Consider the following 17208-nt stretch of genomic DNA (forward strand, 5'->3'; position numbering starts at 1 on the left):
CTGCAATTAGGGGAGTTGGATTTTCCGCTAAGTATGTATGATGCTGCGCGTAAGTGCTTCAGGCTGTGTCCTTCTGAAAAACCTTTTGTTTTTGTCTGTATTTTTCCCACTTCACCTAGTGCTTCTTAATTTTCTTTTTAATTTCCTCCAGTAAAGAAATGTTCTCGTAGATAGGTCTCCTTGAACCTTCTAATTCGAAATAATATTTGCCATACACGTTTAGATGGTTCTAATACTGTATAAGTCAAGTACTGTAGGACTGAGGGATATTTGAGCAATTGTTTTGCTGACGTTAAAAAAGCAGAGTCCTCTGGCAGATTTTCAGTTATCTTCTTGTCTGCCCCAGGGGGTAACAACAGGTTCGGGTGGCAAGAGGCATCTGCAAATTGATCTTTGAATGTCTACATCTTTGATGGTGCCTTAACAAAAACTCTCTTTACTGTGAAGGTTAATTTATTTATCTTGGCGAATAAAAGGGGCAACGGCCTTGCCGCAGTGGATACACCGGTTCCCGTCAGATCACCGAAGTTAAGCGCTGTCGGGTATGGCCGGCACTTGGATGGGTGACCATCCACGCTGCCATGCGCTGTTGCCGTTTTTCGGGGTGCACTCAGCCTCGTGATGCCAATTGAGGTTCTACTCGACCGAATACTAGCGGATCTGGTCACAGAAAACCATCATAACGACCGGGAGAGCGGTGTGCTGACCACACGCTCCTCCTATCCGTATCCTCATCTGAAGATAACACGGCGGTCGGACGGCCCCGATGGGTCACTTGTGGCCTGAAGACAGAGTGTTTAGGGAATAAAAATCTTAACTTGCTCTGCTGTACGTTTGATAGCATGTGTCACACAAGCGACATGCACCATCAAAGGGCAGAATACTCGGAGCAATCATTCACTGATCAGCCAGAACATTATGCCCACCTACCTAATAGCCGGTATTTCCACCACCTTTGGCACGGATACCAGTGGCGACGCATCATGGCAGGGAAGCAATGAGGTGTTGGTAGGTCGCTAGAGAGAGATAGGGCCACACACACACACACACACACACACACACACGTCACGTAATTCCCGTAAATTCCTGGGAGGGGGCCGATCAACTCTGACGCTACGTAAAAATCACATCCCTGTGTTCGATTGGGTTCATATCTGGCGAGTTGGGGGGGCGGGGGGGGGGGGGGGGAGAGGGCAGAGTATTAATTGGAACTCGCCACGGTGGTCCTCAAACCACTGCATCGATCTCCTGGTCTTGTGACATGACGCATTATCTTGTTGAAAAATGCCACTGCCGTTAGATGCACGTAGTCTACAACCACGTTGAAAGGTGGCTACACTGAGCCACAGCGCCAGAGATTGCGCCAAAGAGTATTATTCAGCCGCCTCCACTGGCAGTTCTTGTCGAGAAGTCGTGGTGGGCAGTGCTTGTTGAGATGTAGCAGTGGTGAGTCGTTGTTGAGAGGTTCCCATGGAGAGTGCTTGTTCAGATGTTGTCATATTGTTTTGATGGGCTAGACACCAGATGTTGTTGGATTAGGGATGCTGTAATGTGCTTTTCGTCAGTATATATGAAGGTAAAAAAATTCTCTTTTTTTGTATTATTTCAATGTCTTGAACAATAATGCCTATTGGTTACAGGTTCAGTCAACCAAGCATCTGGCTCGTGTTCTTGTATTAGACTGTATTTCTGGTTTCTATGTGCAATTATAGTATTTCTGGTTTTTTTTAATTACTTCAGTATAAATGATGTTTAAAATATCTGGTATTATTAAGGAAGAACCGTGCCAGATGTGTATGTTGAATCACACTTCCACACATAGAACAGCTACACTTGTGTTTTGTTGTTTCGTAGCTTTCATAGTTGCTGGGGACTTAATTAATTAATTGTGTTAACGGAAATTTCGTTCCAGTCTTTGTTGTTGTTCTATGCAGTCAGATTGCGTACAAATACCAGACAGGGCCAACCGGTTACGAGACTGCGTAATCGGACAGTCAGAGACGAAAAATTAAAATTATTTGCATACTATTTAATTAAGCCCCCATGCACGTGGCGACCTCTGCTTCGGATCGTCCCTTGGAATTCTTCTGATTGTAAAAATAGTAGTATTGTTGTAGTAATTTGTAGTTTAGTAATTGTAGTCTATATTGCATGTGTAGATTTGGTAATTGTCATTCTTCTAATGGTATTTTTTGCAGAATTTAATTTTTGTTGTCTTGTATACGGGTTTGACAATTTTGTGCAATTATGAAGATTTCAATTGTTCGTTAATCGTGTTTGAGGGAAGCATTTCGTGTGAATGATATTGTTGGTGATAAAGTGTCATTGTGTGTAATTTTCATATAGTGACGAGTTTTGTATGTTTTGTAAATGATCACGCGATCGATGAAAAAGGCAAAAATGATGAATAGTGAGAATGACGAAATTGTTAACATGGCGAACTCGCCAACACAGGAGAACAGGATGATGAATAATGGAGTTGAAAACAATTTAATAAATCGGGAAAATAGTCCGGAACCAATTCAAATTTTTTCACAATCAAAAAATTTTCAGAGTACGAGATTAACGACAGAAGATTCTGGGATAGTATCGAACACAGACAGCTTTACTGCTATGACGAAGGAAGTTAGTTTTACGGGAAATGTTAGGGGCGAAAAGAATTTCGAACAAGTTAATATGGAGCAGTTGATGAGTGCAATATTAAATTTTCGATCTGAATTTAAAACAGAGATGGGAACTTTGGCAACACGGTTAGACTCACAAATAGGAACAATTAAAACTGATATGGGAAAAATGGAAATACGGTTAGGATCTGAATTAAAAGCAGTGGCAACACGTTTAGAAACAGAGATGGAAACAATGGAAACACGGTTAGATTCACGAATAGGGACATGTTTCAAAAACATGAAAGATGAATTAAAGAACGAAATTAGAGAAGAAGTACAACCGATTTTGAATGCTCACAATAATAGATTAATTTCAATAGAAATCAGACAAAAGGAACAGGATAGAGAACAGGAAGAAAGAGATCGCGTGATAGTACAAAAATTTTGAGAGTTAAATTTACAACGTGCACACGATAAGGAAGAAATATTTGAGAGAATCGAGGAATCCGTACCAAATGACAGAATAAATAACTTAACACAACAGTGTGAACAATTAACTACTAAATGTGTCAATACTGAAACCCGAGTCGCGACACTTACAGAAGACGTAAATAAACAGAAAGAACAATTAGGTGACTTATCGGAAAGAGTTGAGGAGATTGCAGATAAGTTGACAAGTCTTAGTTTAAATGGGGACAGAGATCCAGATGATACAGCTCCATTGCAGAAACCGAAGAGTACCAGAACATAAATAAACATGTTGAAAATCAGGGAAAATTTAATGAACGCATTAAAAGGGAATTTGAGGCATTAGGGAAGCAAGTCAAACAAATTGAAGGCGAAATCGTAGGAAAAGACAGCAGAAGAAATTTAGAATCACAGATAGCAGAGGGGTTTGAAGAAAGTAATTTATTTCATTTACGAGAAGCAACAAGAGAGCGCGAGGTGCGCGAACTTGACAATAATCGACATTGGGACAGGGACAGACGCGGTAGGTCTTTGTCGCCACGAGGAGAAAACTTTGACTATAAACACTTCTTAACTGTTCGGAAATTTAAGGTCTTTCGCAATTCTAAGAATGACATAGATCCATGTTCATGGTTAGATAAATTTATGTACGCACTTCCACCAAATTGGCCACTAAGTCACAAACTGAAATTTATGTGTGGATATTTAGAAAACGAACCGGCGACGCGGATGCGCGCACTTATTAGAGATTGTAATAATTTAAATGATTTTTATCATGCATTTCTATCGGCATATTGGTCCGAAAACACGCAAGACAGAGTCAAACATAGTCTTATTATGCAGCGTAATTTTAAACAGTTTGAGTTCCGCACGCCGGCAGAATACTTTGAAGACATGATTCGAAAGAATCAGTTCCTGTCCAACCCTTATAGCCCGACTGAATTAATTCGCATTTGTTTAACTAAGCTGCCACAATCAATAAGACAAATTGCTTTAGCCGGAAGATGTAAAGACGATATTGAGACTTTTAAGACATTGTTACAAGAACTTGAGTATGACAACGACGACGGAACTTCTTGTAATTTTTTCAGTAACAGTAATTACAATAGATTTTGAGAGAAAAGGGATAGTGATCGGAACGGACGTTATAGCGGTAATTTTGAAAATGACAGACGTAAGAGACAGGACAATAGATACCAGCCTTATGACAATAACGGACGTTCTAACAGAAATTACACAGACAATCATAATAACGGTAATTCCTACCGGAATGATCAATCATACGGAAACAGTAATCGGTATCATCAAGACAGAAATTATTCATACAATAATAGAAATTCTTACAACAGAAATAACCAGGGTAGTAGATCTAACAGTAATTTCAGATGTGACAGTCGAAATTACACAAGAAGTAGTCGTTCAGATAGACAGGAAAATAGAGATTTCTATAACAGACACAACCAAGAATTTACATCTAACAGACAGGAGGGACCTAATTGGCATCCTCCGCGTGACAGAAATTCCGAGAGACAAGTGCAAATCGTAGAAATTGATCCGCGAAGACGTGACGCAGGCAATCGACAATGACTTGTAGCTTCGGTTTCTGGCAGCAATATGGACGGTTCAGAGAATAATGACACTACGACTTTACACTACGTACGCCTGGAAGACATGAGAGACATTTTGCTAGACGAAAAGGAAAATAATGTAGACGCATTTTTACATCCTGTTATTGAAGTATGTGTGGGTAAGAATAAGTCCACTGCAGTTTTAGATTCTGGGAGCCCATTGAATGTCATTAGTGAATCAGTTTTTCGTATATGTGTAATAACTATTGCCTGTCCTGTGTTACCTGTTTCTAAAACTACAATTCGAGGCGCGATTTCTCGAAAAAGTGTGGAAGGCAAACAACAGACCAACTTAAATTTCATTTGTTAAGGATACGAATTTTCTGCTAATTTTATTATTGTTCCATTACTCAGTACACAAATTATATTAGGTATGGAGTTTCTTAACACACATAAGCCAATTTTGAACTTTAAAGAAGGAAGTGTGAATTTGACTGTTGCCGGAATGCCGAAAAGTTTGAAATTTTTCGAGTGTTTAATAAAATCTGTATCAGACACAAAATGTTTAAGCTTTCTTACTTCTGATGTTTTCGCTGAGTATTATGACGACAATGTGTTCATTCATGACAACGACAATAGATACAGAGACGGGATGGATGATATAATTAATAGCGAAGAATTAATTAAAGAAAAGGTTAAGAAAGCTGAAGTGCCAGGTGACGTTGCAAGAGAACTGCACCAAATTTTGACTTCACATGCTACAGTATTTAGTCATCACACAGGAACTATAGAAGGCTTACAATATTTATTTAAAGTAAAAGAACACACACCATTTCGAGGAAAAACGTACGTTATTCCTTTGGCGTACAGAGACAAGGTTAAGAGTGAACTTCAATACATGTTAGATCAAGGCATTATTGAGCCAGCAGTTAGTCCTTATACCAGCCCATTACACGTCGTTCTTAAAAAGGATGGGTCAATTCGTTTGGTTCTGGATTCCAGGCAGATAAATAATATCATCATTCCTGAAACTGACCGTCCACAAAATTTAGATGAACTTCTTGAACATTTCCATGGAATTAACGTCTTATCCACGATTGATATGCGCGCAAGTTTTTGGCAAATAGAACTCCACCCTGATTGTAGAAAATACACTGCCTTTTTAGCCTTTGGTAAGTGTTACCAATTTCGGAAATTACCGTTTGGACTTACTATATTTTCTGCAGCATTAATTCGTAGTTTAAAAGAAATTTTACCTGTTTATCTTCGTGACAATATTACTTCATATGTTGACGATATTCTTATTGCTAAACGTTCTTGGAGTGAGCATAACAAAATTTTGGATTCATTATTACGTGTTTTTGCAAGAGTTGGCATTACAGTGAACTTGGAAAAATCTGAATTTGGTCGTTCTCAGGTGAAATTTCTTTGTCACATTATTTCTACAGAAGGTATTTTTCCTGATCCAGAGAAACTAGACGATATTCGTAATTATGCTGTTCCTACCACAAAACGTGATGTTCGTAGTTACCTTGGTGTCTGTAATTTTCTTAGACGCCTTGTTAAATTGGACGATTTGGCCACACCTCGTTTTTGTGAACTATCTGGAAAGTTCTTTTTAAACGAAAATCGGTCGACAACTCTGTTTGGTTAGTTGGTATTCCTGATGAGTGGGTTAATAAATTGATTTGGTACACACATTTCAGTTATGCACACTTTGGTCCCAGAAAATGCTTTCATAAATTACGAGAAAATTGCTACTTCAGTAATATGGAAAAACGTATTCGATCTGTTCTTGCCAAATGCAAATTATGTCAAAAGGCTAAGCCGCCAACTATTTCTCACAGAGCACCGTTGTTTCCTATCATTCCAGCGAAATTAAAGGACATGGCTACAGTCGATTTGTTCGGTCCAGTGGTTCGTTCTACTAATGGTTTTGCGTACATTTTGGTAGCAGTGGAACTGACATCAAAATATGTGTGTTTTACACCTTTACATAAAGCAACAGCTCGTTCAGTATCTAATGCTTTCATCAAACATTTTCTTAAAGAAGTGGGTCATATTGATAAAGTTATATCAGATAATGGATCACAGTTTTGCTCTAAAATTTGGCTTCGTACTCTACGGCGTCGTAAGATTAAACCAATTTTCATTTCACTTTTTCACCCTCAATCTAGCGCTTCAGAGAGATGGATGAAGGAAATAAATAAATTGTGTCGACTTTATTGTCATCAGAATCACAGAACGTGGGATCAGTATCTTCATATTTTTCAAAACATTCTGAATGAACTCCCTAATGATTCAACTTCTTTACCACATATATTGATATTAAAAAATAAAGCACCGACAAATCGCATTTCTGAAATCGTTCCTTTTCCACCTTCACGGAAACTGCGGCATTCTGAAGTTGTGAACCTGGCTCTGCAAAATATTGCATCTGCGGCTGCTGGAAGAGAGAAATCAGCTAAACGTCCTGGTCGTTTAAAAACCTTGTCAGTTGGTCAAAAGGTGTTAATTAAGTCTCATCGTTTGTCTCACAAAGGAAAAGGCTTGTGTCGCAAATCTTTTCTGCTTTATAACGGTCCATATAGAGTTCGCAAAATTATCCATGATAACACTGTTGAAGTAGAAACTCTTAAATCTCGACGCTCTAAGGGAGTACATCATATATCTAACGTTAAAATTTTTGTGGAATGACATACTTTCGAGAAATAACAGTTATACATAAACACGCAGAGAGTACAAGGATACCGCGCCGTGTTCCGGCGGCGGCACAGACTCAAAGCAACAGTCAAGTCTGCGCGCCGCACAAGGCAGTCGTTGACCGCAAACAATTACTTCCTACGTCACGCGCCTACGGCTGATCGAGCGTTCAGTGCGAATGCACTGACAGCCGTAAACAAATACACAGTCTAATTTCTCCGAATAAATTCAGTATAAAGCTATAGTGACTTGATAAATTATGTTATTAACGTTCAGTATTTTTCAGGATACGGTTGTATAAAATATTTAAGACCTTCAGGTAAATTCTGTGTGTGTCCAACGTTAAGAGGACTTGCTATCGAGAAATTTTCAGGAAGAATGTAATTTCGAAGAAGAAACTAATAAACTAAAAAGGTAACTATTAATTGAGTTTATTTTTCAGGTAACATATTTCCACTTAGGTACGTACTTTAGACGTAATTTGCTGCTCCCGATTACGTGATTCATACTTTGTGCTAAATTTCATGTTCTATGAATTTACTTGTGAAGCGACGTGCTTGCGTACATTAACTGATTTTGACAATGATTGATTAATGAACAGGGTTGTTACTTGTGTATATTATGCATCGCTTGGCTGCACTGCTTTTTCACTGATGTCATTTTTTTTATTATGTGCCTGCTGTGCATATTTATTTAAATTATAACTGTCACATGATTAGTTGTGCTGATTTGGTTATGTATGTAGGTTACACTTTGTGATTTATCTGCTTGCACCTTCATGTTTACTTATTAAGATTACATATGAACATGTATTTGCTTATGCTGATACGATGCTAATGACCTGTTCATTATGTAAGATATATATTTGCTGCTTTGCCTTATATTGCGCTCAGTGCCTTATATTTTAAGATAAGAAAATTAACTGCTATAATTCGACGAACGACATTGGTACAAGAAACTTCATTGAAGTCACATGAGCTGGAGGTTTTATGGAAGCTGTATAAATTTATGTTACTAGGAAGGAAACTAACGACATGACACACCAACACTAGGTTTAGACCATTGACAGTTATTACACTGCATTCTTCGTGAGCAATTGAAATAGTAAATGATAGTTGACACAAGAAATACTCCACATGTTCGCTTCTGTTTTGCCGTGATTCTTAAAGTGGTGTACACACTGTGAAATATTACGATAATTCACACTCCGTACTCGTACTTACTTACTGAAAGTTATTCAAACTAAAGGCTGTTAGAGGTCATGTATGCATTTCTTTTATTTAATGATGGTCAAGGTAACCAAAATGTATTTTATAATTCATAATGAGTAGAAGATTTGGGTCAGATGGATTACACAGAGGTTGTGTGTGGACATTGTGTCATCGGATTGTATGGGACAATGAATTGAAGTTTGCACTAGAATTTTATCTGTACTTGTTCGAGGAGACTGACTAGAGGAAAGAGTTGTTATGGAAGTGAAATGATATTCGTAATAAGGTTTATATGTATCGACGTATTGAAGAGGTATTATTGAGGTATTGAGATTGTGAGAAGTTGATGATTATTGGAGTTTTGGTGGATAAGAGGTAAAGTAAGTGAGGAGCATATTCTTTTTGTTGGTTTATATGGAACAAGGAGGATGAAGATAGCAGACTAGAACACTCAAGTAGAAGGAAGATTGTCTACACACACACTTTGTTAAATCACTAAGCAGTATATATATATATATATATATATATATATATATATATATATATATATATATATTTTTTTTTTTTTTTTTTTTTTTTTTGGAGAGAGGAAGTAATTGCGTATCTTGGCACACTGACGGTTGTTCAGCAACCGTACATTTTGATTTGGCTTGGCAAACATTGGTCTTGACATGATGACTACAACGCTGACTAACTATTATTGACTGTTATACATTGCTGCCACTACTACTTGATACACAAGTTGAACATAAAATTTTGGACAGAATTGCATTTACACAGTTAACACTATTCAATTACACAGTAGTACTTAATGTGGATGAAAGATGAGTGAGTGTGTTTTGTGTGTTTCCCCTTCCTAATCCCAAATAATTGGTACCGACCTATCTCCTAAATATTATTTTACTTGTTTGTTGTGGCTTGCACTGACACCAATAAATATTATAGGTTTACTGATATTTGTGTGTTTGTAATATTTAATATGACAATTATCTGATATCATTCGTGTGTTTATTATAATTTGTATGTTTAGTGTAAGAGCATTGATAATAATTTTGTAAAAGCAATTGTGTGTGCCTTCAAACTGTTGTTCGTGCTTGCACCTATTCAACATTGCTGGGTGCCAGTTGGAAATGTTTAATTTCTGCTGTTAAACTCTGATGAACAGTGTGATTAGTGATAGTGAATATTATGGACTGTTACGTGCACTTGATCAACATTACTGGGTGCCACTGATGGACTGCTTCTACTGAAATGATGTCACTTGTTGCTGTCTGCACCTGCCCAACATTGCTGGGTGCCACTGATGGACTACTTCTACTGAAATGATGTCACTTGTTGCTGTCTGCACCTGCTCAACATTGCTGGGTGCCACTGATGGACTGCTTCTACTGAAATGATGTCACTTGTTGCTGTCTGCACCTGCTCAACATTGCTGGGTGCCACTGATGGAACTGTTTCTACTGACATAATGTCACTTGTTGGTGTTTGCACCTGTTCAACATTACTGGGTGCCACTGTTAGAACTGTTTCTACTGAAATGATGTTACTTCTTGCTGTCTGCACCTGTTTAACATTGCTGGGTGCCACTGATGGAACTGCTTATGCTGAAATGATGTCACTTGTTGCTGTCTGCACCTGCTCAACATTGCTGGGTGCCACTGATGGACTGCTTCTACTGAGATAATGTCACTTGTTGGTGTCTGCACCTGTTCAACAATGCTGGGTGCCACTGATGGACTGCTTCTACTGAAATGATGTCACCTGTTGGTGTTTGCACCTGTTCAACATTACTGGGTGCCACTGTTATAACTGTTTCTACTGAAATAATGTCACTCGTTGGTGTCTGCACCTGTTGACCATTGCTGGGTGCTACTGCTGGAACTGTCAACTACTTGTTTATTGAACTATGGAAAGCATTTTATGTAAATATTTGTATAAACTGATTTTTTGTGTATTTACTGTTTGTGAAATGTTATGAGACTCTTACCTACACCTATTTGACATTGCTGGTGCCATTGATTGAATGGTACTTGTGTAAACTATTATGTAAAATCACATGTATGAAAGCATTTATATTCCTTACTGTATTTTATATGTTAGGTTATGGAATGGTCAGTGCAAAGCCAAAAGTTATTTAGTGAAGTGATATTTACTTATTAATATTATCTTTTATTTTTGTCTGTATTTTTTTTGGACGAATTTGGTGGTATTTTCACCACCAATGCTGGCAAAAATACCATCAATTTCTGGCCCGTGGAGGAGGGGAATATGAAAGGTGGCTACACTGAGCCACAGCGCCAGAGATTGCGCCAAAGAGTATTATTCAGCCGCCTCCACTGGCAGTTCTTGTCGAGAAGTCGTGGTGGGCAGTGCTTGTTGAGATGTAGCAGTGGTGAGTCGTTGTTGAGAGGTTCCCATGGAGAGTGCTTGTTCAGATGTTGTCATATTGTTTTGATGGGCTAGACACCAGATGTTGTTGGATTAGGGATGCTGTAATGTGCTTTTCGTCAATATATATGAAGGTAAAAAAATTCTCTTTTTTTGTATTATTTCAATGTCTTGAACAATAATGCCTATTGGTTACAGGTTCAGTCATCCCAGCATCTGGCTCGTGTTCTTGTATTAGACTGTATTTCTGGTTTCTATGTGCAATTATAGTATTTCTGGTTTTTTTAATTACTTCAGTATAAATGATGTTTAAAATATCTTCTTAAGGAAGAACTGTGACAGATGTGTACGTTGAATCACACTTCCACACACAGAACAGCTACACTTGTGTTTTGTTGTTTCATAGCTTTCATAGTTGCTGGGGACTTAATTAATTAATTAATTGTGTTAACGGAAATTTCGTTCCATTCTTTGTTGTTGTTCTATGCAGTTCAAAAATGGCTCTGAGCACTATGGGACTCAACTGCTGAGGTCATTAGTCCCATAGAACTTAGAACTAGTTAAACCTAACTAACCTAAGGACATCACAAACATCCATGCCCGAGGCAGGATTCGAACCTGCGACCGTAGCGGTCTTGCGGTTCCAGACTGCAGCGCCTTTAACCGCACAGCCACTTCGGCCAGCGTTCTATGCAGTCAGATTGCGTACAAATACCACACAGGGCCAACCGGTTACGAGACTGCGTAATCGGACAGTCAGAGACGAAAAATTAAAATTATTTGCATACTATTTAATTAAGCCCCCATGCAACGTACAATAGTTCCTTGATTGTCATGGTGCCTTGCACGAGCTCCAGTGGACCAATGATGCCTACGTGAATGTTCCCCAGAGCATACTGGAGCCGCCGCCACTTTGTCTACGTCCTGCAGTACAATGTAAAGCAGCTATTCCCCTAGAAGACGACTTATTCGCGCCCTCCCATCGGGTTGATGAAGGAGGTTCCGGGATTTATCAGACAATGCAGCGCCCTGCCACTGTGCCACCATCCAGTGCCGATGATAACGTGCCCATTACAGATGTAGTTGCCAATATTGTGGTGTTAACATTGGTACATCCATGGGTCGTCGACTGCAGAGGCCCCTTGTTAGGAGCGCTCGGTGCACTGAGTTCAGGCACAACTCTGCCCAGCATTAAAATCTAAAGTTATTTCCGGCACGCCTGTACTGTTTTACCAGTCTGCCCAGCCTACGACGTCCGACGTCTGTAATGAGGGGTAGCCGCCCAACCCATGACTTCTAGAAGTCGTTCTGCCTTGATTTCGCCACGTGTTGAAGACACTCACCACAGCACTCCCCGAACACCCGACAAGTCGTGGAGTTTCCAAAATGCTCGCGCCGAGCCTCCGAGCCATCTCAATCTCCCCTCTGTCAAACTCAGATCACGCGCCTTCCCAATTCTAAAAACGGACAGCAGGCTGTCTATACTACATGCACCGTTTGTGTGTCTGACTAGCAGTCATTCCTCGCCCTGTGACGCTACTATCGCCTGGATGGGTGTACGTCGATAGTAGGTCTGTGGTCGTTATGTTCAGGCTGTGAAATCCAGAAGCACCTTGATTTCATCCACTTAGTTTTATTTGCATATGGAGATTGCATCTAATCTTCCTTCCCTCTGCTGGGAATGGGTCGATGGTGTAACATGGGCCAAATCAGACTGAGTCCGTCAGGAGTATTCTTTAAGACAATCATCGAAGTTCGACCGACTCTCAGCAACGTCACGACAAGAAGATGTTTTTCGACGCTCTGTGGTAAATTTCACGGATAAGGATTTAGACAACGTGACACTGTCGGTACTTGGGAAAGGTCTGAACTTCGCACCGACACCTAGGACCTTACCTTTAACAGATTTTATTAGTGCTGTTGAAGAAGCTGTCAGGCCTCTATCCAGTGAAGCAGCAGAAGAAATCAGGCGGGAAACATGTCGCGCGCTTACGAGAACTCAGCCTCAGAAGAGCAACATTTCTTCAATGGAAAGGGCTGCGCTGCGCAAGTTACGGGAAGATCCTCAGACGGTGGTCCTTCCGGCGGATAAGGGGAATGCTACTGTGCTGCTGCCACGTGATATGTATGATCAGAAGATATATAGTTTGCTGAGTGAGACAACGTACAGGAAGCTTGATAAAGACCCTAGTCGGAAAGTAGAAGGGAAAACGTCAGAGTTGCTAAACTCCTCTTCTCTGCCGCAAGAAGTTGTGAAAAGATTGAGACCTCACAGTTCTGTTCCACCGAGATTTTATGGTCTTCCAAAGATCCATAAGGATAATGTTCCATTTATGCCCCATAGTGAGCAATGTCGGTGCTCCAACATATGATTTATCTAGTCATTTGGCTTCGCTACTGAGACCTTTTGTTGGCAAATGTACGCACCATATTCGCAACTCTGCGGACTTTATCAATAGACTGAGAACACTACAGCTGAAGGATTCGGACTTGTTAGTAAGTTTCGATGTCGTTTCACTCTTCACGAGGGTCCCTCTTTTGGATTCATTGTCACTTATCGGCAATAAGTTAACGACCGATATAACGCCGCTGTTTCACCATGCCCTTTCCTCTACTTACTTTCTATTTAATAATGAATATTTTGAGCAACTTGACGGTGTTGCCATGGGCAGTCCTCTGTCCCCTCTGGTAGCAAACTTTTATATGGAAGACTTTGAGGAGAGGGCTCTCGATTCGGCGATGTTGAAACCAACAGTCTTCTGGCGGTACGTGGACGATACCTTTGTAGTGTGGCCTCACGGTGAAGAAGAGCTTTCACGGTTTTTACAACATCTGAATTCCATCCACACAAACATTCAGTTTACGATGGAAGCTGAAAAGGATGGTTGCCTACCACTTGTGGACGTCATGGTTAAACGCAGGGTGGATGGGTCATTGGGGCATTCTGTTTATCGAAAACCCACGCATACGGATCTGTACCTTCAGGCGTCAAGCTGTTATCACCCGTCACAAACTATGGGCGTCCTTCGAACGTTGGTGCATAGGGCACATGTCGTGTCTGATAAAGACAGCCTTGCAGACGAATTAGAGCACTTGAAATCGGTATTTCAACATAATGGATATTCTGCATAACAGGTCAGTACTGCTTTAAGGAGGAAAAAACGTGACCACCCACAAGATCAAGAGGATAAGGAGGTGTTAAAGTCCAGAGCATTTCTCCCATATGTCGGGAACATTTCATCGAAAGTAGGCAGAATTTTAAAGACACATCGTGTGAAAGCAATCTTCCAGCCACCTACAAAGACTCGTGCTCTTCTGGGCTCAGCCAAGGATGATCTGGGATTACGGAAGGCTGGAATTTATAAAATACTTTGCGAGTGTGGGAAAGCCTACATTGGTCAAACCACACGCACAGTACACGACCGCTGCGTTGAACATGAGCGCCACACTCGCCTTTTACAGCCCAGTAAGTCGGCCATAGCCGAACATTGTATTTCCACAGGACATACTATGGATTATTCGGCCACGAAAATTTTGGCCCCATCGAGATCCTTCTGAGATTCAGTTGTGAAGGAATCCGTGGAAATAAGTTTAGCGGAAAATCTCATTAATCGTGACGGCGGCTTTTTATTGAATAAGGCCTGGGACCCGTTGATTTCTTTAATTTCAACCAAAAGAAAACTTTTTATGGCTTCTGACACGTCGAGCGACAAGTAATTTTAATATTGAAATTTTGCATTTTATTGTTTTGGACACGTCTGCGTGCATGTTTTACTTTGTTCACGCAGTCCATTGCGCTCCAAAGATGCTACGGTAACTTGCGCATGCGCGCCTGCGGCACTTTTACGTATAGAGCGACTTTCACTAGCAATCTCACGGCAGACATGCCGCCGCCGTCACCCCCCGTCCACCTTCTCCAGTTTGCCGATGACACCGCCTTCCTTACCATTGCCCCCACCCTGCAGCGCTCCCAACACCTTCTCCAATCCCATCTTGTCCGGTTCACCGCTTGGTGCAACCAGTGGTTGCTCAAGGTCAATCCCTCCAAAACCCAGGCGATCATTGTAGGCAACACCACCCCTTCCTTCCGCCTCCTTGATTTCTATCTCACCATCTATGGCCGTCCTATCGCCCTCACTCCCACCCTTAAGTACCTTGGCGTCACCCTCGACCGTCGCCTCTCCTGGACTCCCCATCTCCAGACAATCCAAGCCAAGGCACGCTCCCGACTCCATCTCCTCAAGCTCCTTTCCGGCCGTACTTGGGGTCTGGACCCCTCCACCATCCTCCACACCTATAAATCCCTCATCCGCCCTATCCTTTGTTATGCCCATCCGGCCTGGATCTCTGCCCCCCCTACCCTTTATAAATCCCTACAAATCCTTGAACGCCATACTCTTCGCCTCACCTATCACATCCGTCTCCCCTCCCCCACGCGGATCCTGTATGATCTCATCCCCTTCCCCCACCTCCTCCTTTTCCTTGAAAGGATACGGATCCTGTACACCTCCCGCAAACTCAATCCTCTTCATCTGCTTGTCTCACCCATCCTCTTCCACCCCCGCCCACTGCCGCGCTTGTATTCCCACGTCCCACCCAGTCTCCATCTCTCCACCCTCCTTACCCTCCCCCAAGGTGGCTTCTGCCAGCTCCCCCTTCCTGATGATGTCCTCCTCCCATCCATCTACCCCTCCTACCAACTTTGATCCTCCCTCCCTCTTCCTGTGTCTGTTCCTTTGTGCACCCTCCCTCCCTCCACCCTTTCTCCCCACTCCTCCCCCGGGCCTCCCCTCCCCTGTCCCTCTACTCCTTGTCCCATTTCCTCAGCCATTGGCATCTTTGTTTTCCCCTCTCCACCCCCCTCCCCCTTCTTCCCCTCTTGGCAGGTCCCCGGACTCGCACACGCTACGTGGACTTTCGCGCGCCGGAGATCATTGCCATCAGTGTGTCATGTGTGTGACGTCGTTTTGTGTTTTTAGTGTTCGCCGTCACGCTTCTACGTTCACTTGTGCCGTCGGATTCATCAGTGTTATGTGCGCCGTGTCAACGTGTTTTCAGTGTCGTTATCGTCGAGTGTGTCACTATGTTCATTCTAATTCTCCATTCTGTGTACTGTTATTGTCAACACTATGGCTGAAGAGCGGCGTAGCATGCCGCTGACAGCCTACCTGATTGTTCAGGTATTAAAATAACAATAAAGGGAAAAAAACTAGCAATCTCCAGTGTCAAACACTCGCCTGAAGATGGCTGTAAGGTTGTCAGCAGAAATATCGTGGAAAGAAGTCGATGAGATCCGGCTGCAATCCCGAAATCTTGTGGAATATTCGATACGCCGGTAAAATTTTAAGAGTCACAACTACTGTCTCGTTTACATATTCAGTATTTCACACTAGATAACACTGGGAACTTCTCAAAATATCAGATGGAATGTAGAAGGTTACTACTACATATTCATCTTTTTAAAATACTGAACGGTCAACAAGATACTTTCCAGTATTCCAGATAAAAAAGGAAGCGTTAACACCGAAAGTAAGAAAGAGGCCATAATTCGATAGTTTATTTACTTCATCGATAAAGTGAAATGTAATCGATAAGTTTAGTGTCTCGATCATTCAAGTTTGACAAAATAGGGCGAGTATTTAAACAGTATTTTCTTGAAATTTAGATGAAGAGGTACTTTTTAAAAATCCGGAACTTTTACTAAGCTGGACGGGATATTATTTACACGACTCAAATCCGAGACATACGGCAACTTTACCTCAATATCATCTCGGATTGTGTACAATGCGTCAGTTTCAGTTGAATCGGCACATTTCTTAAACACAGTTGACTCTGCAAGAAGAGACTAATGGCAGTACTTCTAAGAAAAACTGTGAAACTAGGATTTTCGAAAACGGATGTTTGCTGCCACACTAGAATGACAGTGACTGAAGGATTGGTTCTTCTTGGTGGCTTCATCAGATGTATGTATTAAAGTCGTTTGCTTCAGTTTTGACTTTGTTTCAACATTTGCATTACGTAACTCTCGATGAGCATGCTGAGTAAGTAGAGTTTTTTATCACTCAGGACTTAATACGAGAAAGAAATAATATGCTTTATGAAAGTGAACATAAAAGGTTTTGGTATTGTTAAGGGAAACCAATACTTCACTTCAGCAAAATAAAAAAATATATATAAAATAATAAAGAAACATACAGTACAGTTTAGCAATTTTAGTTTTCAAACTATGCTTTCACTGAACAGATTTTCGTTACAACTCAAAAG

The 17208-nt window shown here is 41.0% G+C and overlaps 1 protein-coding gene and 1 pseudogene across 1 annotated transcript in view; one reads left to right on the forward strand and one right to left on the reverse strand.

Annotated features, from left to right (window-relative positions):
- The window catches only part of LOC124615852 (beta-hexosaminidase subunit beta-like), a 171253-nt gene that overhangs the window by 123185 nt on the left and 30860 nt on the right, over nucleotides 1-17208 (reverse strand). The window lies entirely within an intron of this gene.
- On the forward strand, nucleotides 478-595 carry LOC124617113 (annotated as a pseudogene).

Source organism: Schistocerca americana, chromosome 5 (assembly GCF_021461395.2).
Source record: "Schistocerca americana isolate TAMUIC-IGC-003095 chromosome 5, iqSchAmer2.1, whole genome shotgun sequence".
Taxonomy (NCBI): domain Eukaryota; kingdom Metazoa; phylum Arthropoda; class Insecta; order Orthoptera; family Acrididae; genus Schistocerca; species Schistocerca americana.